This window comes from Hyla sarda, chromosome 6 (assembly GCF_029499605.1).
Source record: "Hyla sarda isolate aHylSar1 chromosome 6, aHylSar1.hap1, whole genome shotgun sequence".
Classification (NCBI taxonomy): Eukaryota; Metazoa; Chordata; class Amphibia; order Anura; family Hylidae; genus Hyla; species Hyla sarda.
The window spans coordinates 261,260,426-261,284,885 of NC_079194.1; positions in this window are offsets into that span (position 1 = coordinate 261,260,426).

The following is a 24,460-nucleotide window of genomic DNA, read 5'->3' on the forward strand; positions in this document are numbered from 1 at the left end:
TCTTCAAAAAAGGCTCTAGGTCTTCCCCAGGAAACTATAGACCGGTAAGTTTAACGTGCATTGTGAGTAAATTGTTTGAAGGACTTATAAGGGATTACATACAGGAATACATAGGGGATAATTGTATTATAAGTGATAACCAGCATGGGTTTACTAAGGATAGAAGTTGTCAAACCAATCTAATTTGCTTTTATGAAGAGGTGAGTAGAAGCCTTGACAGAGGAATGGCTGCAGATATAGTGTTTCTGGATTTTGCTAAAGCGTTTGATACTGTCCCTCATAGACGTCTGACAGGTAAGTTAAGGTCTTTGGGTTTGGAAATTTTAGTTTGTAACTGGATTGAACACTGGCTCATGGATCGTACCCAGAGAGTGGTGGTCAATGATTCGTACTCTGATTGGTCCCCAGTAATTAGTGGTGTACCCCAAGGTTCTGTACTGGGACCGCTGTTGTTTAATTTATTCATCAATGAAATAGAGGATGGCATTAACAGCTCTGTTTCTATCTTTGCAGATGACACCAAGCTTTGTAGCACGGTACAGTCTATAGAGGATGTGTATAAGTTACAAGATGACTTGGATAGACTAAGTGTCTGGGCATCCACTTGGCAAATGAGGTTCAATGTGGATAAATGTAAAGTTATGCATCTGGGTACTAATAACCTGCATGCATCGTATGTCTTAGGGGGGATTAAACTGTCAGAGTCACTGGTAGAGAAGGATCTGGGTGTACTTGTAGATCACAGACTACAGAATAGCATGCAATGTCAGGCTGCTGCTTCCAAAGCCGGCAGGATATTGTCATGTATCAAAAGAGGCATGGACTCAAGGGACAGGGACATAATACTCCCCCTTTATAAAGTATTGGTACGGCCTCACCTGGAATATGCTGTTCAGTTTTGGTCACCTGTCCATAAAAGGGACACTGTGGAGCTGGAAAGGGTGCAGAGACGTGCGACTAAACTAATATGGGGCATGGAACATCTTAGCTATGAGGAGCGATTAAAGGAGTTACAATTGTTTAGTCTTGAGAAGAGACGTTTAAGGGGGATAAGATAAATAAACGTATATAAGTATATTAATGGCCCATACAAAAAATATGGAGAAAAACTGTTCCAGGTTAAACCCCCTGTCTCAAGGGGCGACACGCCTTCTTTACCATGAGAACTGTGAACTTATGGAACAGTCTACCTCAGGAACTGGTCACAGCAGGAAAAACTAACAGCTTTAAAACAGGATTAGATACATTCCTGGAACAAAATAACATTAATGCTTATGAAGAAATACAAAATCCCCTCCCTTCCCCAATATCGCGCCACACCCCTACCCTTCAATTCCCTGGTTGAACTTAATGGACATATGTATTTTTTCAACCGTACTAACTATGTAACTATGTATACAAAAAAGATTGCAGCAGCACACATTGGTCAAAAAATTTAGTCTCTTAGCGCACTTTTTTGATCAAAAACGTGTTCCCCATCCACCACGGGGAGGTGGCCTCATTTAGGATGGGACCCTAACACACATTCTGAGCCTAACACTCAGATACCAACTCACCTCTGCTGGGCATATAGCCTCTGACTGGGTGACATGCTGGATCCATATACAATTTAAAACAACACCTGTGAGAAAGGGGGAGGGGTGCACTGTGTAGTAAATACAAGCAAAAAGAAAAATAGCCATATATATAAAACCGAGTCTTGGGTCCAGACCCAGAACCCTCCAAGGACATCGGAGCTTCTAACAAAGGCTCGGATTGTGTGCCCTCACTTTCAGAAGCCATAGAAAGCAGCAATTGCTCAGCTACAGTAGGTGATAATATACGTTTCCTTTTTTTTGTCTCCTCTTCCCTTGATTGTTTTCCATTTTTTTTATAAGTTACAATAATTAAGTAGCTTTTAAAAAGACAATTTGACATCACCCATGCAACTTTTTTATGCAAAAAATAAATAAAAAAGGAGCAGGTGAGCCAAAATACAAAAAAAAAAAAGCCTTGGAATGCAACATTTATCAACAGGCTGAGACCTGTTGATAACTTTGGGGTACTTAAGCAAAAAAATTGTGAGGAAAAAATAACTAAAAAAAGGAATACTTAAGAAGACATTGATAAATGTCCCCCATTTAGTAAAATTTTCATTGAAGATTTTATATAGATTTACATTTTTAAAGTTTCATTTAATGTGCCAGCAGCATGAGGAGACCACATGGCCACGGTGTGTCTGAGTCCTCTGTCTTGTCTTCCTCATCACCCTGTAGCTCCACAGCCTGCTCCTGCTCCTCCTCTCCTATCAGATGACTATAAAAACCACCCATTTTACAAAACCTTGCCTATGCTCCACTGTCCCCCTCCCCCTCCAGTTCAGCACCCACGGGGCTCATGTGACCGTGAGTTGTAGGCGCCATGTCTCCAGTGCCCTGACCAGCCATAGTTTCCAACACGTGTTGTAGTAGATGAAGCAGTGGAATGACGTCATTCATCCCATAATCCTGGCGACTCACTAATAATGTGGCTTCCTCAAAGGGACTGAGGAAATGGCAGGTGTCACGTAAGAGCTGCCACTGGTTCACATTGAAGTTGCACATGGGAGTTCCCCTATCCACTTGGATCATCAAGAAATCGGTGATGGCTTTCTCTGTTCGTATAGTCGGTCCAACATATGGAGGGTGGAATTTCAACGTGTGGAAATGTTGCAAATCAGACAGTGTTGTGGAATACCGTTCTGATGCTAAAGCTTAAGGGGGGTGTGCTTTGCGGTGTACGAGTGGATGAAGTGCATGCAAAGTTTCCTGGCCATTGTTAGGATGTCTTGCAGATGGGGGGGAACACTTCAGGAACCGCTTGACAACCAGATTGAACACGTACGCCATGCAGGCTGCATAGCACAGGCTTCCTTGATGCAGTGCAGACAAGATGTTCTTCCCGTTGTCAGTCACCATGGTTCCCATTTCCAGTTTTTGTGAAGTAACCCATGATTCAATTTCTTGATGAATGACATTTAGCAGTCCCCTGTGTGACTCAGTTCGCCAAGGCAAACCATGTGAAGAACAGCCTGACACCGCAGTGCCCTGCACACATGGTATGCTGGAGGGGCACCGAGGTTTGTCCATGCAGTGGAATCTGAGGACACGGTGGAGGATGAGGAGGCGGAGTCGCACACTGTCACAGGACCAACGGTCTGAGAGCATGGAGGAGGAAGCGGCGTGACATGTCCAAGTTGCTGTTGTGGCTGTGCAGGAACCACATTCACCCAGTGGGCCATAAAGGACATGTATTTTCCTTGGCCGTAGTTACAGCTCCACAAGTCGGCGCTGCTGTGCACTTTGGTAGAGTGGGGCAGTGGGTGTTAATACCAGTACCTGGTGACGAAGGTGGGTGAAAGGAGAACTTGGCATCAGATGTGTGGCATCAGGTGGGTGGCAGGATCAGAATAGTAGCTGAGGCAGGTAGGCAGAAAAAAAACTGTCTCTTTTGTTAAAGTGTTGGTGTGCACAAGTAAGTTTTGAGGATATGCATTACGTAAAACTTAACTTTTAACCCCTTAAGGACCGGGGGGGTTTTCCGTTTTTGCATTTTCGTTTTTTGCTCCTTGCCTTAAAAAAATCATAACTCTTTCAATTTTGCACCTAAAAATCCATATGTGGCTTATTTTTTGCGCCACCAATTCTACTTTGTAATGACGTCAGTCATTTTGCCAAAAAATCTACGGTGAAACGGAAAAAAAATCATTGTGCGACAAAATTGAAAAAAAAAAACGCTGTTTTGTAACTTTTGGGGGATTCCGTTTCTACGTAGTTAATTTTTCGGTAAAAATTACACCTTATCTTTATTCTGTAGGTCCATACGATTAAAATGATACTCTACTTATATAGGTTTGATTTTGTCGGACTTCTGGAAAAAATCATAATTACATGCAGGAAAATTAATACGTTTAAAATTGTCATCTTCTGACCCCTATAACTTTTTTATTTTTCCGTGTATGGGGCGGTATGAGGGCTCATTTTTTGCACCGTGATCTGAAGTTTTTAACGGTACCATTTTTGCATTGATAGGACTTATTGATCGCTTTTTATTCATTTTTAAATGATATAAAAAGTGACCAAAAATGCACTATTTTGGACTTTGGAATTTTTTTGCGCGCACGCCATTGACCGAGCGGTTTAATTAATTATATATTTTTATAATTTGGACATTTCCGCATGCGGTGATACCATATATGTTTATTTTTATTTACACTGTGTTTTTTTTTTTTATTGGAAAAGAGAGGTGATTCAAACTTTTAATAGGGGAGGAGTTAAATGATCTTTATTCACTTTTTTTTGCACACACTGATCTTCATCATTGATCACTGGTTTCTCATAGGAAACCAGTGATCGACAATTCTGCCGCATGACTGCTCATGCCTGGATCTCAGGCACTGAGCAGTCATTCGGTGATCGGACAGCGAGGAGGCAGGTAGGGGCCCTCCCGCTGTCCTGTAAGCTGTTCGGGATGCCGCGATTTCGCCACAGCTATCCCAAACAGCCCACTGAGCTAGCCGGCAACTTTCGGTTTTGCTTTTAGCCGCGATGGGCGCTGCGCACTATTAGAGGCGGGTCCCGGCTTCACTATGACGCCGGGGCCGCCGTGATATGACGCGGGGTTACTGTGTAACCCCGCGTTATATCAGGAGAGCAGGACCAAGGACGTACCGGTACGTCCTTGGTTCTTAAGGGGTTAATATTCTTCTTAGGATAAAATATATGTACCACAATTTTTTTTTTAAATCTAACAAAAGGAAAGGTGTGCAAAAAACACCATGTGCCACCTACACCACCAAGTATTGGTGCGATGCAAAGACCTCTAAAAGGTGGAAGGGAACAAAGTATGGTTCATTGTAACCGGTGGTAAAAACTTTCCCTATAAGGCCCTACTCGCACTATTAATTCCCTTATTGGCAAGTATTATTCGCCCTAAAAAGGGCAGCCCCACACAGGAACCTCTCCCTATTTCCACCTAAAAACACTGCCATTTCCCAGGGTTTTTATATACCAATAGGGAGAGGTTCCTGTGTGGGGCCGCCCTTTTTAGGACGAGTAACACTTTCCTCCAAAAGGTGGAAGGGAACAACGTATTGTCCTTTGTAGCAGGTGGGGGTAAAAACTTGCCCTGTAAGGCCCTACTCTCGCCCTATTAATTCAATTTTTGGCTGTAACCTCTCCCTATTTCCACCTAAAAACCCTGGGAAATGGCAGTGTTTTTAGGTGGAAATAGGGAGTGGTTCCTGTGTGGGGCCACCCTTTTTAGGGCGAGTACCCCTTGCCAAGAAGGGAATTAATAGTGCAAGAGTAGGGCCTTACAGGGGAAGTTTTTACCCCCACCTGTTACAATGGACCATATGTTGTTCCCTTCCTCCTTTTAGAGGTCTTTGCATCGCATCAATACTTGGTGGTGTAGATGGCACATGGTGTTTTTTGCACACCTTTCCTTTTGTTAGATTTCATAATATTTTTGGGTCCATATATTTTGTCCTAAGAAAAGTTAAGTTTTAGCTAATGCATATCCTTAATACTTACTTGTGGGGACCAGCACCTTAATTATGTTTTGCAGTATCCATGGCAGCACAATGAGAGAGCCTGGAGGTGGTAGCATCAGCATGAGGAGACCATATGGCGGCACAATGACAGAGCCTGGAGGTGGCAGCATCAGCGTGAGGAAACCATATAGCAGCACAACGACAAAGCTTGGAGGTGGCAGCATTAGCATGAGGAGACCATATAGCAGCACAATGACAGAGCCTGGAGGTGGCAGCATTCGCATGAGGAGACCATATAGCAGCACAATGACAGAGCCTGGAGGTGGCAGCATCAGCATGAGGAGACCATATAGCAGCACAATGAGAGAGCCTGGATGTGGCAGCAGCAGCATGAGGGCCGTGCCAACTGAGGGTTGAGTCTAAGGAACCCACCAACTGTTGACTGGGGGTGTCGGACATCACTTGGGATGAAGCGGGTGACCGAGTGAAAAAATCAATCACGGCTGCTGGTCGAGACATGACTGCTAGCTGACACCGGGAGCTCAGACCTCTCGCTGCGACTCCTGCTACCACACACCCCTACTCTGCTGCGACCTCTGCCTGCGCCTGATGAATTTAGGCCTCTGCCACTCCTCTGTGCACGTCCTGGCACTTCTCTGCCTGACATACTTATACACTAGCTGAGTGCGTATATGTTACACTTATGAAAGGAGGACAATGCGCTCCACTACGCTTAAAACTGTATTAGACTACAGAAACAAGTGTGTAGCTTTGTCTGGCCTTTCACAGTAACTAGGCCCAAATTAGTTTGACAGGAAAATATATAAAGGACACCACATAGGTGTATGTACAGTTTAAACTTATGAGAGGAGAACTATGCACTCCACTACAAAATGTATAAGGTTATAGAAAAAAGTGGGTAGCTTTGGCAGGCCTTTCACAGTAACTAGGCCCAAATTAGTTTTACAGGGGAAAAAAAAAAAAACATACACCACCTATGTACGCACAGGTTACACTTATGAGAGGACAATAAGCTCCGCTATGCAACCTGTATTAGGCACTGTAACCAGGTGACTATGGATTTTCGTGCTCCCCCTAACTGGCCCCTGTGAGTTTTACAGTTGTACACCCAACTGCAGCAGTACAGAATCGCTGTGTAGTAGAGCCCAGTACAGTATTATTAGGCACTAATAGCAGGTGACAATGGCTTTAGGTGCTCAGCCTAATGAGCTTTAGAGTTGCTGTACACCCCACTGCAGCAGTAATTATGTATTACACCAAAAGTGTACTTTCTCTCTCTCTCTCTGTCACTGCTTTTCTGCAGTGATTTTGGCTTTTGCTGAATCGCTGCTGTCAAGCTGTTTTTCTGTACAAGGCACACACTGCTCTCTCTCCCTGCAATGAAACGCTCTCTGAAATAAAACGCTGGAATACCTGGTCGCAAGATGGCTGCCGATTATATAGGGTTGTGACATCACAGGGGTGGTTGGCTGTTTATAGGCTGCATGCTGCATGTGATTCAGGGTCATCCCGAATACCCAGTGTTCCTTGAATCATGTCCTCACATGTGGATCTGCCATTTTAGATGCCCTGGAGCCTGGACTGCACTAAATGGAGTTCAATGAAGCAATTCGTGCAATCGAATCGCGATGATATTCGGATTCGTTGCAAATCAAATTTTTCCTGAAGTTCGTAACGAATTATTCGGATTCGTCAGATTCGATTCGCTCATCCCTACCAGCAATGATAGGATGTATTCATAAACTATAACTTATATATACACACTTTAATTTATATAAATTCTAGTATAAACTATAGACCTTTTCCCACTGCAGTAAAAGTAACACAAAAGTGGGGAATAGAAAGCAAATCCAGTTCTGTCTCTCTCATACAAAGCTCCACAACCCCTGCTGCTGCAGATTTGGGAGTGAATTATAGTAATGTTTAAAAATATAAGCCCAAGTTTATTAAAATGTGTGAGAGAAAAATGGAGTGGTATGCCACAGCAACCAATCACAGCTCAGCATTCCTATCTGAAAGGGATAGTCCGGGGAACTAAACTTATCCACTATCCACCCCACCCAGGTGTACATGGCGGTCGGGTGGACACTAGCAGTCCAGAAAATGATAACATCATGACTACAAATCTGTGAGCCTATTATTATTATAATTTTATTTTTTGGGGGTGGGGTATACCAGAGGCAGAGGTAAGTACAATCACAGCCAGGCCCAGCTTGGTTTTACATCACAATTATGCCTTCCAAAAAACGTATACATTGGCAACCTGTCAAAATGGGATGCTGATGTATACAAGCACAACCAGATACAGCCCCATTGACTTCAATTGTCCAAACATAGCTAGCTAATAACCATGTTTGGGCTACTTTGTGACTACATTTAGGCCATTGGAGTCAGTGGAGCTTGTGCCTGTCTATGTACATATACGCCGATATCTCATTTCAACAGGGCACATTGTGATGTGAACCCAGCTTAACATCATCAGTGGCCTTGATCCAGGGTTCTCAAACCGATCGCTTTTCAGGGAGTCGAAAAGGAATTTATTCCTGCAGCACAAAATTGGCTGAACGTGCACAGGGTTTTTGACTTCTGGATCAATGGCTTTACTTCTATGACCTCTATACCAGTACTTTCCAACCAGGGTGTCTCCAGCTGTTGCAAAACTATAACTTCCAGCATGTGGCTGTCCAAGCTGGCACCCTGGTTGGGAAACACTGCTCTATACAGTCACACTTTGCATATAGTATATGTGTGTGTGTGTATGTATATTATATATATATAATCCTGGGGCCTCAAGTATACCAGTCACAAACAAAAACTTTGTTATAATGAAGAAAACAACATATATATTTGTAATATACATTGCTTAAAAAAATGTGTATATTGTTGTGCCTGCAGCTATTGCATGTGTGTCTCTGTGAGGAGTCCAAATACAGGAAGTTTGAATGGACAAGCAGGGCCTTGTACACTGAGGACAAGCAGGGCTCTGTACACTGAGGACAAGCAGGGCCCTGTACACAGAGGACAAGCAGGGCCCTGTACACTGAGGACAAGCAGGGCTCTGTATACTGAGGACAAGCAGGGCTCTGTACACTGAGGACAAGCAGGGCTCTGTACACAGAGGACAAGCAGGGCCCTGTACACAGAGGACAAGCAGGGCCCTGTACACAGAGGACAAGCAGGGCCCTGTACACTGAGGACAAGCAGGGCTCTGCATACTGAGGACAAGCAGGGCTCTGTACACTGAGGACAAGCAGGGCTCTGTACACTGAGGACAAGCAGGGCTCTGTACACTGAGGACAAGCAGGGCTCTGTACACTGAGGACAAGCAGGGCTCTGTACACTGACAACAAGCAGGGCTCTGTACACTGAGGACAAGCAGGGCTCTGTACACTGAGGACAAGCGGGGCTCTGTGCAGTAAGACTTTATGACATGTCCCCGCCCCCACACAGCAGGATGATTGACAAGCCAGTAGCCTGCACAGATCCCTGCTTGTCCCGCCCACACTTCCTGTATTTGGACTCCTCACAGGGACACACAGACAATAACTACAGGGATAGTGGTTTTTTTCACCCAAAAAATACACATTTTTTTAACCAATGTATATTAAAAATATACATGTAATGGTATTATCTACATTATATAAAAAGTTTTTGTTAATGACAGGAACACTTTAATGCTATAAAATATTGGCTATGGGGGCATTTTGGTTGTGTGAGATATTCCAGGGGAATTAGCTCAGCGATCATCCCAACTTCGCATAGGACATGAGTAACCACGCCACAGCAGCTGCCTTGTGAAGAACTGGCTCCTCTGTCAGGTTTATTAGGTTGCAGGCAGGGGCATAGCTGGAAACCACAGGGCCCCGATGCAAAAAATTGCCATGAGCCCCCCTACCCGTCATCAGCCAGCGCCCGTCCCGGACGACCCCATTCCCCCGGCCTCAGCCGCACAACATCTGTGACAACAGTATGGATGGGACACAAACAGAAAAATACACAATGATATAAGTAACTCACTTATCTGGTCCAGATCGCTGTGATTTCCTTCTGCAAAGTCTGGCGCTCGGACATCACTGGCTCCTCACTTTGTCAGCAGATCCTCATCCTATATATGACAATAATTAATATAACCCTGTCACATTTTTCACCATCTGAATAAGGGGCCTAACTAGAGTCTCATGGGTCCCAGAACAAAATTTACCATGTTCTCATTTCGACACACCAGCCCCCCTAATCAACATATCTCTGATCCATCCACCCCAGTCCCCCCATAAGCATGTTCCAATTCTTACATCCTTGTGTCCCGAAAAGATCTTTTGAGACACAGGGATGTCCCGAATGTGACGGGTGCCCCCTGAGGGCACGGGACATTGCAAGGCCGGCCCTCTTTTTCTGTAAATATAGCTGTTGCGGGCCGCCCGTGCTATTCGCTGGGCCTATTTTAATGTAGGGGCTTGAAGCAGCAGCTCCATCCATCCCTTCGTTAATCCGGCCCTGATGCTGGGAGTTGTATTTTTGCAATATCTGGCAGCACCCTGGTAGGGGCGCATAGATGTAACTTGTAGAGACGTTACTAATCTAAGGTAAGGGGAAATATGTTAGGAAAGACATTCCAATTGCAATATATTTATTAACAACACTATAATAGTGGTAGAAGTAGTTCAATAAAAATGGTCTTTACATGGTATAACCAAAGCAATACTTAAAGAGAACAGATCAGATGGGGACAACTGGTCTTATCCCTATCTGTATATCCTGCCTAGCGATACTGTAGGTCCCCTGTCCTAGTGACCTGGGCCTACACCGGAACCTCCTAGAAGACTGTCTGTAGCCATCTAATACTAATTCACTTCATCTTCTCACCAGCCTATTCTTTTATTTACAGGTTTGTCATCATTCATCTCTTGAACAACTACCTCCATCATTGCATTGTAATGTATACTTAGTACTGTTATTTGGTATGTGTTTCTATTTTGTTTGATCACAACTCATTTCCCTTGAGTGATCCCAAACTGTTTATTTTTTCTTAACTTTATTCTCCAAATGCTATTGCTCCCCCACCCCTTTTCACACCTGATTGCAATCCTCTGGCAATTTGCTGGCTCAGCCTAGCACTATATATCTGAGCCAATAGGTCTGTAGCCATCTAATACTGCCATCTAAAGTGCTCTTAAGTGTGATATCAAGAATTATACCAGAATTGAACCAGAAGGGAACAAAAGGGAACTAACTCAACATTATAACTACAAAAATAAGTCACTCTTTTTCAGGAAAAAAAAAACAAATACCAAACATGCACTCACTTATTATTTACATCATTGCGATACATTTTCTCTTCTATCCCCCACCAATTTCTCCGGTGGACTCTATATACATCTGTCCATGTCTCCTTCCCTCACCTATGTATTGCTCGCATGCACTGCTCACCATCATAAACCAACCAAAGTCACCTCATTTCATGGTACAGCACAGAAGTCGCTCCATCACTTCACCCAGCCATTTGCTCTCCCTCTTTCTTCTGCTTTTAGCTTGTTACGCCGAGCGCTCCGGGTCCCCGTTCCTCCCCGGAGCGCTAACAGCGTTCTCCTGTTCGCAGCGCCCGGTCAGACCTGCTGACCGGGTGCGCTGCGATAATGTCTCTAGCCGGGATGCGATTCGTGATGCGGGACGCGCCCGCTGGAGGTGCGCATCCCGACCCGCTTACCAGACTCGCTCCCCGTCTGTGCTGCCCCGGCGTGCGCGGCCCCGCTCCCTAGGGCGCGCGCCGAGTCTTTGCGATTTAAAGGGCCGGTGCGCCACTGATTGGCGCATGGGTTTTAATCAGTACCTTCACCTGTGCACTTCCCTATATTACCTCACTTCCCCTGCACTTCCTTGCCGGATCTTGTTGCCATTATGCCAGTGAAAGCGTTCCTTGTGTGTTCCTAGCCTGTGTTCCAGACTTCTTGACGTTGCCCCTGACTACGATCCTTGCTGCCTGCCCTGACCTTCTGCTACGTCCGACCCTACTCTTGTCTAATCCCTTGTACCGCGCCTATCTCAGCAGTCAGAGAGGTTAAGCCGTTGCCGGTGGATACGACCTGGTTGCTACTGCCGCTGCAAGTCCATCCCGCTTTGCGGCGGGCTCTGGTGAAAACCAGTAGCAACTTAGAACCGGTCCACCGACACGGTCCACGCCAATCCCTCTCTGACACAGAGGATCCACCTCCAGCCTGCCGAATCCTGACAGTAGATCCGGCCATGGATCCCGCTGAGGTCCCGCTGCCAGTTGTCGCTGACCTTACCACGGTGGTCGCCCAGCATTCGCAACAGATAGCGCAACAAGGCCATTAGCTGTCTCAACTGACTGTTATGCTACAGCAGCTTCTACCACAGCTTCAGCAACCATCTCCTCCGCCAGCTCCTGCACCTCCTCCGCAGCGAGTGGCCACATCCAGCCTCCGTTTATCATTGCCGGACAAGTTTGATGGGGACTCTAAACTTTGCCGAGGTTTTCTTTCGCAATGTTCCCTGCATTTGCAGATGATGTCGGACCAATTTCCAACTGAAAGGTCAAAGGTGGCTTTCGTGGTCAGCCTTCTGTCTGGGAAAGCCCTGTCATGGGCCACACCGCTCTGGGACCGCAATGACCCTGTCACTGCCTCTGTACACTCTTTCTTCGCGGAGATTCGAAATGTCTTTGAGGAACCAGCCCGAGCCTCTTCTGCCGAGACTGCCCTGCTGAACCTGGTCCAGGGTAATTCTTCTGTTGGCGAGTACGCCATCCAATTCCGTACTCTCACCTCCGAATTGTCCTGGAATAACGAGGCCCTCTGCACGACCTTCAAAAAAAGGCCTATCCAGTAACATCAAAGATGTGCTGGCCGCACGAGAAATCCCTGCTAACCTGCATGAACTTATTCATCTGGCCACCCGTATTGACATGCGTTTTTTTGAAAGACGCCAGGAGCTTCGTCAGGATATGGACTTTGTTCGCACGAGGCGGTTTCTCTCCCCGGCTCCTCTCTCCTCTGGTCCACTGCAATCTGTTCCTGTGCCTTCCGCCGTGGAGGCTATGCAAGTAGACCGGTCTCGCCTGACACCTCAAGAGAGGACACGCCGCCGCATTGAGAACCTATGCCTGTACTGTGCCAGTACCGAACACTTCTTGAAGGATTGTCCTATCCGACCTCCACGTCAGGAAAGACGCACTCCGACTCCGCACAAAGGTGAGACAGCTCTAGGTGTGAACTCTGCTTCTCCACTCTCTTACTGTGCCTGTGCGGATTTCTTCTTCTACCTTCTCCTTCTCAGCTGTGGCCTTCTTGGATTCTGGCTCTGCAGGAAATTTTATTTTGGCCTCTTTCGTTAACAGGTTCAACATCCCAGTGACCAGTCTCGCCAGACCCCTCTACATCGCCTCTGTTAATGGTGAAAGGTTGGACTGTACTGTGCGTTACCGCACGGAACCCCTCTTAATGTGCATTGGACCCCATCATGAAAAGATTGAATTTCTGGTCCTCTCTAAGTGCACTTCTGAAATTCTTCTTGGACTACCTTGGCTTCAACGCCATTCCCCTACCCTCAATTGGACCACCGGGGAAATCAAGAACTGGGGTACTACTTGCCACAAAAAGTGTCTTATGTCTGCTCCCAGTCCTGTCAGTCAAAACCCTATGGCTCCTCCGATACCTGGTCTCCCCAAGGCCTATCTGGACTTTGCCTCCTCACAGGCCTTATGACTGTCCTATTGATCTCCTCCCTGGTACTACTCCACCCCGGGGCAGAATCTATCCTCTGTCTGCTCCGGAAACACAAGCCATGACGGAGTACATCCAAGAAAATTTAAAAAGGGGATTTATCCGCAAGTCTTCCTCCCCTGCCGGAGCTGGATTCTTCTTCGTCTCCAAAAAAGACGGCTCCTTACGACCATGCATTGATTACCGCGGTCTTAATAAAATCACTATAAAAAAACGCTATCCCCTACCTCTTATCTCGGAACTCTTTGACCGCCTACGAGGCGCCAACATCTTTACCAAATTGGATTTAAGAGGTGCATATAATCTCATCCGCATCAGGGAAGGGGACGAGTGGAAGACCGCGTTTAACACCAGAGATGGACACTTTGAATATCTGGTTATGCCTTTTGGGCTTTGCAACGCCCCTGCCGTCTTCCAGGACTTTGTTAATGAAATTTTTTGTGATCTATTATATACCTGTGTTGTGGTCTACCTGGACGATATTTAGATTTTTTCCTCTAACCTAGAAGAACACCGCCGGCATGTCCGCATGGTTCTTCAGAGACTTCGGGACAATCAGTTATATGCCAAGATGGAAAAATGTCTCTTTGAATGTCAATCTCTTCCCTTCCTAGGATATTTAGTCTCTGGCCAGGGACTCCAAATAGACCCGGACAAACTATCAGCCATGTTGGATTGGCCACGCCCCTCCGGACTTCGAGCTATCCAACGTTTCTTGGGGTTTGCCAATTACTACAGACAATTTATTCCACATTTTTCCTCTATTGTGGCCCCAATTGTGGCCCTAACCAAGAAAAACGCCAACCCTAAGTCCTGGCCTCCTCAAGCGGAAGAGGCGTTCAACCGTCTCAAAACTGCCTTTTCTTCTGCTCCCGTACTCTCCAGACCTGATCCATCTAAACCCTTCTCTCTGGAGGTAGACGCCTCCTCGGTGGGAGCTGGAGCTGTACTCCTACAGAAAAATTCTTCCGGACATGCTGTTACTTGTGGTTTCTTTTCTAGGACCTTCTCTCTGGCGGAGAAAAACTACTCCATTGGTGATCGAGAACTACTGGCCATAAAACTGGCTCTCGAGGAATGGAGGCACGTGCTGGAGGGGTCCAAATACCCAGTTATTATATACACCGATCACAAGAATCTCTCTTATCTTCAGTCTGCCCAACGGCTGAACCCTCGCCAGGCTAGGTGGTCGTTGTTCTTTGCCCGTTTCAACTTTGAGATTCATTTTCGCCCCGCTGACAAGAACATTAGGGCTGGCGCTCTCTCTCGTTCCTCGGATGCCTCTGAAATGGAAGCCTCCCCGCAACACATTATTCCTCCTGACTGTCTGATCTCCGCTTCTCCAGCTTCCATCAGACAAACTCCTCCAGGAAAGACCTTCGTCCCTCCACGCCAGCGCCTCAGTATTCTCAGGTGGGGACACTCCTCACACCTCGCCGGCCATGCTGGCATTAAAAAATCCATCCAGCTCATCTCTCGTTTTTATTGGTGGCCTACCCTGGAAGCTGATGTTGCTGATTTTGTTCGGGCTTGTACAGTCTGTGCCCAGGACAAGACTCCTCGCCAGAAGCCTGCCGGTCTCCTCCATCCTCTGTCTGTTCCTGAGCTACCATGGTCTCAGATTTCTATGGACTTTATTACAGACTTACCTTTATCCCATGGCAACACAGTTATTTGGGTGGTCGTTGATCGTTTCTCCAAGATGGCACATTTTATTCCTCTCCCAGGTCTTCCTTCTGCGCCTCAGTTGGCGAAACAATTTTTTGTGCACATTTGTCGCCTTCACGGGCTTCCTACGCATATTGTCTCGGATAGAGGCATTCAATTTGTGTTGAAATTCTGGAGGGCCCTCTGTAATCAGCTTAAAATCAAATTAAACTTCTCATCTTCTTATCATCCCCAATCCAATGGGCAAGTGGAAAGAGTTAATCAGGTTCTTGGTGATTATTTGCAACATTTTGTTTCCTCCCGCCAGGATGACTGGGCCGATCTCCTACCATGGGCCGAATTCTCGTACAATTTCAAAGTCTCTGAGTCTTACGCTAAATCCCCATTCTTTGTGGTGTACGGCCGTCACCCTCTTTCCCCACTCCCATGCCTTCTGGTGTGCCCGCTGTTGATGAGGTGACTCGGGACTTCTCCACCATCTGGAAAGAGACTCAAAAATCTCTCATACAGGCCTTATCCCGGATGAAGAAACATGCCGACAAAAAAAGAATAACTCCTCCTGTCTTTTCTCCTGGAGACAAAGTGTGGCTCTCCGCCAAGTATGTCCGCTTTCGTGTCCCCAGTTATAAACTGGGACCACGTTATCTTGGTCCTTTTAAAATCAAATGCCAAATCAACCCTGTCTCCTACAAACTCCTTCTTCCTCCTTCTCTCCGTATTTCTAATGCTTTTCATGTCTCTCTCCTTAAACCACTCATCCTTAACCGCTTCTCTCCCAAGGTTTTTACTCCTACTCCTGTCTCCGGGTCCTCTGACATCTTCTCGGTTAAAGAAATTCTGGCATCCAAGATGGTCAGAGGTAAAAAAAAAATTCTTGTAGATTAGGAGAATTGCGGCCTAGAGGAGAGGTCATGGGAACCCGAGGACAAGATCCTTGACAAGGACCTTATCCACAAATTCTCAGGTTCTAAAAAGAGGGGGAGACCCAAGGGGGGGGGGTACTGTTACGCCGAGTGCTCCGGGTCCCCGCTCCTCCCCGGAGCGCTCACTGCGTTCTCCTGTTCGCAGCGCCCCTGTCAGACCCGCTTACCAGGTGCGCTGCGATAATGTCCCTAGCCGGGATGCGATTCGCGATGCGGGACGCGCTCGCTCGCGGTGCGCATCCCGACCCGCTCCCCGTCTGTGCTGCCCAGGCGTGCGCGGCCCCGCTCCCTAGGGCGCGCGCGTGCCGGGTCTTTGCGATTTAAAGGGCCGGTGCGCCACTGATTAGCGCATGGGTTTTAATGAGTGTCTTCACCTGTGCACTTCCCTATATTACCTCACTTCCCCTGCACTTCCTTGCCGGATCTTGCTGCCATTGTGCCAGTGAAAGCGTTCCTTGTGTGTTCCTAGCCTGTGTTCCAGACCTCTTGCCGTTGCCCCTGACTACAATCCTTGCTGCCTGCCCTGACCTTCTGCTACGTCCGACCCTGCTCTTGTCTGATCCCTTCTACCGCGCCTATCTCAGCAGTCAGAGAGGTTGAGCCGTTGCCGGTGGATACGACCTGGTTGCTACCGCCGCTGCAAGTCCATCCCGCTTTGCGGCGGGCTCTGGTGAAAACCAGTAGCAACTTAGAACCGGTCCACGCCAATCCCTCTCTGACACAGAGGATCCACCTCCAGCCTGCCGAATCCTGACATAGCTGCTGGGGACATTGCTCCTAACCCTGGCCCACCTTTCACTAATATTTGCTCTACACTACCTGCCTCTTGTGGAACCACTACAAACTTTAACTGCGCTCTCCTAAACTCTCGATCTGTGTGCAATAAGCTCACCCAGATTCATGACTTATTTCTCACTAATTCTCTTAATCTGCTGGCTCTCACAGAAACATGGATACAACCTTCTGACACTGCTTCTCTCGCTGCTTTATCTTATGGTGACCTTCACTTTTCCCATACTCCCAGATCTGACACCAGGCATGGTGGAGGAGTTTGGGTGCTTCTAGCCCCACAATGCGCTTTTCAAGTCATCCCCCCATTACCCTCACTCACGTTTCCCTCTTTTGAGGTCCACACCCTCAGGCTCTTCCGCCCATTGTCTCTCAGAGTGGCGGTCATCTATCGTCCTCCTGGTTCTCCCCAAATGTTCCTGGATCATTTTGCCACCTGGCTCCCTCACTTTCTTTCCTCAGAAACACCTACACTCATCATGGGTGATTTTAATATCCCCATTGATACCCCAATCTCCTCTTCTGCCTCTCGGCTTCTGTCTCTAACCTCCTCCTTTGCCCTTTCACAGCTTACTGACTCTCCCACACACAAGGATGGGAATACACTGGACTTGATCTTCTCTAGACTTTGCTCTGTCTCTAAATTCACTAATTCTCCTTTTGAGCTCTCTGACCACAACCTTCTCTCTTTCTCTATCAGTAACTCCTATCCTCTTCCAGACACTCTAACCCTGTACACTTACAGAAACCTGCGTGCCATAAATACCAATCAATTTATAGACATTCTACAATCTTCACTATCACCAATCTCTTCCCTCTCCTGCCCTAATCTAGCAGCCAAACATTACCATGACACCCTAAAGTCTACCCTGGATCAAATGGCACCCCCTAAAACAAGAACCTCCCGACACAGATGGCAGCAACCCTGGCACACGCTAACAACCTGCTTTCTCAGGCGATGCTCTAGGTGTGCTGAACGTCTGTGGAGAAAAACTAAAGACTTCTTCAGACTATCTGCACTATAAATTCATGCTTAAATCCTATTACTCTGCTCTTCATCTCGCCAAGCAAACATATTTTACCTCCCTCATCTCCTCTCTGTCTAACAACCCTAAACACCTTTTTGACACGTTCAACTCTCTCCTTCGGCCTAAACTACAGACCCCAATCACTGATCTCTGTGCTGAAGACCTGGCCAAATACTTCAAAACTAAAATCGATGACATTCGTGATGAAATCCTCTCCCAGTCCCCTAAAAGTTCTGATCCAATTCCCAGCCACGTCTCCTCTTCATCACTCTCAGTTTTTGAGCCTGTAAAGGAGGATGAGGTTTCCAGACTCCTCTCCTCCGCCCGCCCCACTACCTGCTCTAGTGACCCATGCCTTCACACCTCATCCAGTCTCTCTCTCCTGCTATCAGCTGTCACCTAACTAAAATCTTTAACCTCTCCCTCTCTTCTGGGGTCTTTCCCTCCTCCTTCAAACACTCTATCATAACCCCACTGAAAAAAACATCTCTGGACCCGTCCTGTGCAGCCAACTATCGACCCGTCTCAAATCTCCACTTTATCTCCAAACTCCTGGAACGCTTGGTCTACTCCCGCCTTATCCGCTATCTCTCCGAGAACTCTCTCCTTGACCCCTTACAGTCTGGTTTCCGCTCCCTTCACTCCACAGAAACGGCCCTAACCAAAGTCACTGATGATCTTCTGATGGCCAAATCAAATGGCAATTTCTCTTTAATGATTCTCTTGGACCTCTCTGCGGCTTTTGACACTGTGGATCACCAACTTCTCCTCAGTAGTCTCCGCTCCATCGGTCTCAAAGACTCTGCTCTCGCCTGGTTTTCCTCCTATCTCTCTGGCCGCTCCTTTAGTGTCTCATTTTCTGGCTCTACTTCTTCTCCTCTTCCCCTTGCTGTCGGGGTTCCCCAGGGATCGGTCCTGGGTCCTCTACTCTTTTCACTCTACACATCCCCCATTGGAAAAACAATCAGTAGATTTGGTTTCCAGTACCACCTCTATGCTGATGACACCCAGCTCTATACCTCTTCATCCAACATCACCCCTGCACTCCTATAGAATACCAGTGACTGTCTCTCTGCTGTCTCAGACATCATGTCCTCTTTATATCTGAAACTAAATCTTTTGAAAACAGAACTTCTTGTTTTTTCTCCATCAACTGATACTGTACCTAACCCTGACATTTCCATCTCGGTATGTGGTACTACCATAACTCCCGGGCAGCAGGCTCGCTGTCTTGGAGTTATACTTGACTCTGATCTGTCTTTCACTCCCCATATACAGTCTCTTTCACGTTCTTCTCACCTGCATCTCAAAAACATTTCCAGAATCCGCCCGTTTCTCACTACTAAATCTGCTAAAACTCTCATTATTGCTTTGATTCACTCCCGCCTCGACTACTGTAACTCTTTACTAATAGGCCTTCCTTTCTCCAAACTCTCTCCCCTCCAGTCCATCCTTAATGCCGCAGCCAGACTCATCTTCCTCTCCAGCCGCTACACCGACGCCTCCTCCCTGTGCCAGTCACTACACTGGTTACCAATTCAGTCCAGAATACAGTACAAAATCCTCAGTCTCACACACAAAGCTCTCCACAATGCTGCACCTCCCTACATCTCCTCTCTCATCTCTGTCTACCATCCTACACGTTCTCTACGATCTGCTAATGATCTCACACTAACATCTTCTATAATCCGAACTTCTCACTCCCGTCTCCAAGACTTAACTCGTGCTGCACCGGTTCTCTGGAATGCTATCCCTCAATCCCTCAGACTCAACAACAACATCCATAGTTTCAAACATGGCCTGAAAACACATCTCTTCAGACAGGCCTATAACGGTCTCTAATTGGCCTCAACATATCCTCAATATATCCCCACACCTCTTGTTTGAATAGTTATTGTGTAATATTATGTCTGATACTTGTCTTTGTTTGTACCCCATAATTGTAAGCGCTGCGGAATCTGTAGGCGCTATATAAATAAATTATTATTAAATTATTATTATAGTAGACCCTAGGCTAAAAAGGGGACGCACGTCTGATGTTGCATCAGTTAGATCCAGCAGGAGGATGGCCCCTGAGGTAGGGGGTTAAACATACATCACACAGATAGATTACAAAATAACCAAACATGTGGTAGGTACAAAATAGAAAGACACGTGGAAAATGACCAGGGGTGTAGTACAGTATTCACATGTCAGACATGGGCAGTTGTCTGTACAGCATAGTTGAAGAGATCTATATATATATATATATATATATATAGAAGAGAATATAGCGGAGGGTAGCACACCTTGTAAAAAATCTCTGGTGCAGGCAGCCAAAATGGACCCCGGTCCCTGGTCCCCAATGTAGAGAGCAAAAAGCGGTTGCAGCACACAAAATAGGTGAAAAAAATGGTGGTAGCTTTAATCCATTATAAATACAGATGCAACGTTTCAGCTGCCAGTGCAGCCTTTATCAAGCATCATGCTTGATAAAGGCTGCACTGGCAGCTGAAACATTATAATGGATTAAAGCTACCACCATTTTTTTCACCTATTTTGTGTGCTGCAACCGCTTTTTGCTCTCTCTCTCTCATATATATATATATATATATATATATATATATATATATATATATGCACATGTGGGTGAAAGCACAACAATCTTGTATATAAATTAACTGGTGACTGATGAATCCTTGGTGAATGGTAGTTCCCACTCAGGAGCCACTAGGTCTTTTGCATGGGTAACCCGGTAGCAGATGGGTGATGGGTAAATGCTAATCCCCACTCAGGAGCCACTAGGTCAGTTCCCGCGGCGTCCGTGCGTGTGATCTGTCCGCCTGTCAAAACCAGCACCCTGGTAGGGAAACACTGTTCCACTTAGTGACCCCATCTTCAACATGTCTGCCATTCTTTCAACAGTGTCCCTCTTTCCTTCCTACCAGTGTTTTCCAACAAGGCTGCCTCCAGCTGCTGCATAACTATAACTCCCAGCATGTCCAGACAGCCAAAGACTGTCCGGGCATGCTGGGAGTTTTGTTTTGCAACTTCTGGAAACACCCTGGTAGGGAAACACTGTTCCACTTAGTAGGTCCATCTTCAGCATGTCCTTGATTCTTCTAACAGTGTCCCCATTCTCCTATACCAGGGTGCCTCAAACTGTTGCAAAACTATAACTCCCAGCATGGTCAGAGAGCCAAATGCATGCTGGAAGTTGTAGTTTTGCCTTGCAACATCTGGAAGCACCCTGGTTGTGAAACACTGTTCCATACATTTAAATCCCCCCCCCCCCAATCTCTGTATTTAAAGGAAAATCCTCTTACCTGGATTATGGTAGATCCAACTGCAGCCTCCTGGGTATATACTGAGTAGGAGGGAAAGGGGGCTTTTCCTCTTCTTGTGCCCATGAGGAGACTGCAGACGACAGGGGTGGGGCCATTGGACATCGGGGGCAAAGTCACTGGCCATGGGGCAGGGCCTCGGTAAGGGTGAGTCAGGAATCCCCAAGTACACCCCAGGCACTCGCCCTCCTTCTTCAGCACTTCTCTTCCTTGCGGGTCTATGTGACCCAGCGATGCAGCTATGGGCAGCAAGGAGCAGGCAACACATAGTTTAGTGGCAGGGGGCCCAGTTGCAATTGCGACCTCTATAGCTACGCCACTGGATGCAGGTATAACCAAACAAATCCCTTGGCACTTGGGCCACTAACTACACTTTATAGCTTGCCCTTTCTATGCCACTGAAGGGCTTATCCCAGCCAGTGTAAAACACATGTACTCTACAACCTTTTAAGACAGTTCACACTTATCTTGTGTTTCTTAGTCAGCTCATCTGACAGTCCATCTCCTGTGAACAAACACTTCTCTAGTTTTCCACAATTATGTCACTGTCACCACTGGTGACAAATTGTGTGTGCACCACTTCCCATCTCTGCTGGGCTTCATTAATCAGGCCCCAGATCAGGTAGGGAAATACACCCTTTCAGTGCCTGACAATCACAGTTGGTATCATTTTATGGTGGAGGGTGGGGCAGCATTTCATTCTATGACCAAGGCAGCACAAAAAGCAAGTGTCCGCCAGCATGGAGGGAAGGGCAAGAGTCTTCCTAGCGCTTCCCACTCTACAGCCAACCCCTCCCCTGCAAGCAGGATGGCATCAGGCAGCAGCAATGATCCAGGAGCTAGAGAGGTCCGTGCTGGAGTCGAGCACATGGAGCTGCCAGGCCTGGGCATTGTGAGCAGGCAATGTGAGTGCTAAATACCTACATACCTTCCGAACTATCTACCTACCTCTGTACCTGGCTACCTACCCCCATATCTGTCTATTTACATAGCAAGTAAACAACCTATTTAGCTAGCTACCTGGCTATCTACCTAGCTATCTACCTACTCAACTATGTCCCCTCTGTTTATCATGCTGTTTCGCATATCAGTAACTAAATGCAGTCACACTGAGGCCTACAAATGGCCACAACCTAGCTGATGGGTCGAGGAACTTGTGGGCCCATCAAAAACCAGGCCATCCAAAATCCAGCCCTGGGCAGGTCTATGAAGCGTTCTCAGGAGCTGAGCTTGCTTTATGCCCATTTGGACACACGGCTAATCCTGGGCATCATCGATCAGGCCAATGTCTGGCATTAGCCCTAGTGGTAATCAAAGTGGAACTGATCAGGACACCGGAGGTCTAGATCAGCCGAGAGGATGGGCGGAGGGTCTCTACCTGCTGATAGGCACTCCAATAGTGCAGAAAGCCTCATCAGCCTGCACTAATAGAGCACCAATAACAATAATCAATGCTGTGGTATGGCATAGCATTGTTCAGTGTCTGCAATCAAAAGATTGCACTATGGGGGACTAAAAAATAGTGAAAATGTAACAAAAAAATGGTAATAAATTTGAATAAGCCCTACCCTCCTTTTCCCATTTTTCTAATAAAATAATGTAAACAAAAACAAACATATTTGGTATCGCCATGTGCCAAAATGTCCAAACTATTGAAATATAATTTTAATAAAACTGCATGGTCAATGGTGTGAAGATAAAAAAATTATAAAAAGTTATCAATAGGTTTAATCAAAATGAAAAATGGTACAGACCCCCAAAAAATTAAATGTAACTTTTATTAGACTATATTAAAACCAATTTCAGACCATAAATTGTAATTCAACTTGATACCACTAGGTGTCCGTACCACACCACTTTAACCCCTTAAGGACCAGGCCATTTTACACCTTAGGACCGGAGCGTTTTTTGAACATCTGACCACTGTTACTTTAAACATTAATAACTCTGGAATGCTTTTACCTATCATTCTGATTCCGAGATTGTTTTTTCGTGACCTATTCTACTTCATGTTATTGGTAAAATTTTGTCGATACTTGCATCATTTCTTAGTGAAAAATTCCAAAATTTGATGAAAAAATAGAAAATTTTGCATTTTTCTAACTTCGAAGCTCTCTGCTTGTAAGGAAAATGGATATTCCAAATCATTTTTTTTTATTCACATATACAATATGTCCACTTTATGTTTGCATCATAAAATGTACGTGTTTTTACTTTTGGAAGACACCAGAGGGCTTCAAAGTTCAGCAGCAATTTTCCAATTTTTCACAAAATTTCCAAAATCACAATTTTTCAGGGACCAGTTCAGGTTTGAAGTGGATTTGAAGGGTCTTCATCTTAGAAATACCCCACAAATGACCCCATTATAAAACCTGCAGCCCTCAAAGTATTCAAAATGACATTCAGTCAGCGTTTTAACCCTTTAGGTGTTTCACAGGAATAGCAGCAAAGTGAAGGAGAAAATTCACAATCTTCATTTTTTACACTCGCATGTTCTTGTAGACTCAAATTTTGAATTTTTACAAGGGGTAAAAGGAGAAAATGTATACTTCTATTTGTAGCCCAATTTCTCTTGAGTAAGCACATACCTCATATGTCTATGTAAAGAGTTCGGCAGGCGCAGTAGAGGGCTCAGAAGCGAAGGAGCGACAAGGGGATTTTGGAGAGTACGTTTTTCTGAAATGGTTTTTGGGGGGCATGTTGCATTTAGGAAGCCCCTATGGTGCCAGAACAGGAAAAAAAAAACCATGGCATACCATTTTGGAAACTAGACCCCTTGAGGAACGTAACAAGGAATAAAGTGAGCCTTAATACCCCACAGGGGTTTCACGACTTTTGCATTCGTAAAAAAAAAATAAAAAATGTTTTCACTAAAATGTGTTTCCCCCCCAAATTTCAAATTTTTGCAAGGGTTAATAGCAGAAAATACCCCCCCCAAAATTTGTAAAGCCATCTCTTCTGAGTATGGAGGTACCCCATAAGTTGACCTGAAGCGCACTACGGGCGAACTACAATGCTCAGAAGAGAAGGAGTCATATTTGGCTTTTTGAGAGCAAATTTTGCTCGGGGGGCATGTCGCATTTAGGAAGCCCCTATGGTGCCAGGACAGCAAAATAACCCCCACATGGCATACCTTTTTGGAAACTAGACCCCTGGAGGAACGTAACAAGGGGTACAGTGAGCATTTACCCCCCCCCCCCACTGGTGTCTGTCAGATCTTTGGAACAGTGGGCTGTACAAAAAATTTTATTTGCACAGCCCACTGTTCCAAAGATCTGTCAGACACCAGTGGGGTGTAAATTCTCACTGCACCCCTCATTACATTCCGTGAGGGGTGTAGTTTCCGAAATGGGGTCACATGTGTGTTTTTTTTTTTTTGCGTTTGTCAAAACCGCTGTAACAATCAGCCACCCCTGTGCAAACCACCTCAAATGTACATGGCGCACTCTCCCTTCTG